This window comes from Echinops telfairi, unplaced genomic scaffold (genome assembly GCF_000313985.2).
Source record: "Echinops telfairi isolate 266 unplaced genomic scaffold, ASM31398v2 ScPeMD7_7475;HRSCAF=8513, whole genome shotgun sequence".
Taxonomy (NCBI): Eukaryota; Metazoa; Chordata; class Mammalia; order Afrosoricida; family Tenrecidae; genus Echinops; species Echinops telfairi.
In genome coordinates, this window is record NW_022111379.1 from 19,947,852 (window position 1) to 19,949,645 (window position 1,794).

At 45.5% G+C, this 1,794-nt stretch overlaps 1 protein-coding gene across 1 annotated transcript in view; it reads left to right on the forward strand.

The window, feature by feature from the left end:
• The window catches only part of PPP1R21 (protein phosphatase 1 regulatory subunit 21), a 60,036-nt gene that overhangs the window by 40,184 nt on the left and 18,058 nt on the right, over nucleotides 1-1,794 (forward strand).

Below are 1,794 nucleotides of genomic sequence, written 5' to 3' on the forward strand. Positions count from 1 at the left end.
CATTCATTCTATGTAGTTGTAACGTGCTTGTTGTCATTTCTGTCGTTGGTGTTCCATTGTGCATATATGCATGCTTTATCCATTCCTACTACGTGTGAGTGTTTGAGTCGTTTTAAGTGTGGGGCTCTCATGCTGCCGTGGACCTCTGTGTTGTAATCCACCTGGTGGCACACAGCCACCACCCCTGCGGTCTTGCTCCCATCTCTGTGTGTGTCCCTGTCCTGAGTGGGCTGCCTGTCGCTTTCTGGCCGAGAGCAAGTGCGCTTGCTGGACACAGGCTTTGCAGAGAGCATCTTTCAGTGAGCGAGTGTCCTTCACTCCTTTCTTGGTGGCTTTCGATGGTTTGATAGTTTTATTTTACGCTCATCCATTTCGCAGTCCTGTGTTTGTGCTTCGCGTCCTCTGCTGAGCAAGTCTGTCCCTGCTGCAGGGTCCCCAGCTTTATGGTTTGCACTCCTCTGGGGCAGTTTTCAGTTAAACTCCATAGAGTATTTCTTTAAAAAAAAATCATTTTATTGGGGGCTCTTGCAGCTCTTTTAACACTCTGCACATCAATTGTATAGAGCATATTTGCACATATGTTACCATCATCATTTTCTAAACATTTAATTTCTATCTATTTGAGCCCTTGGTATCAGCTCCTCATTCCTCCCCCCTTCCCCCCACTTTCCCCCTCATGACCCCTTGATAAATTGTAAATTATTATTGTTTTCATATCTTACACCGACCTCTGTCTTCCTTCATCAGTGTTTCTTTTGCTCGTCCCCCTGGGGGCAAGGGGATTATGTGTTGCTCATTGCAATTGGTTCCCCCTTTCCCCACTTCTTACCCCACCTTCCCCCACCCTCCTGGTGTCCCTACTCCCATTTCTGTTCCTGAGGGTTTATCTGACCTGGATTCCGTGTGTCGTGAGCTCTTACATGTACTTGTGTGCATACTCCAGTCTAGCCAGAAATGAAAGGCAGAACTGAGTTCATGATAGTGGAGGGTAAGGAAGCCTCAAAGAACCAGAGGAATATTGTGTGTTTCCTTGGTGCTATACTGTGTCCTGGTTGACTCATCCCTTCCTTGAGACCCTTCTGTGAGGGGATGTCCTATTGTCTACAGATGCGTTTTGGGTTTCTGCTCCAACCCCTCTCGTTCTCAACAATATGTTTTTTGTTTGTTTGTTTTGGGTCTTCTGGTGCCTGTTATCTGATTCAGTTACCTCATTATCACACAGGCTAGTGTGCTTCTTCCAAGTGGGCTTATTGCTTCTCTGCTAGATGGCTGCTTGTTTAACTTCAAGCCTTTAAGACCCCAGACACTGGATCTTTTGATAGCCGGGCCCTGTCATCAGCTTTCTTCACCACGTTTACTTGTGTACCCATTTCAAGTCTTTAGAGATCGGGTCAGGAGAGTGAGCATCACAGAATGCCAGGTTGTTAGAACAAAGAGTTCTTGTGTTGAGGGAGGGCTTGACTAGAGGCTCAAAGTCTGTCCACTTCTTCAGTGGATTGCCAAATAAACATATGTAAATAGGCCAATATCTCTTTTTATGAATTAATATACATGAATGTACTCTTATGTTTATACCTCTATCCATAGCTTTGCTGGCTAGATCTTTCCTCTGTTTCCTTTTACCTTCCTCCTGCCCCATCATCATGCTTGTCCTTCTTCTTCCTCTTAGTAATTCCTCTCAGCTAGATTGCTGTTGCTCCAACACCACCGGGATCTCTACATCCTCCTCATTGTTGATTTTAATTCCCTAGTTGTTCCCCTCTCTGTGGCATTGTTTGCTCACTGCTCCTTTCC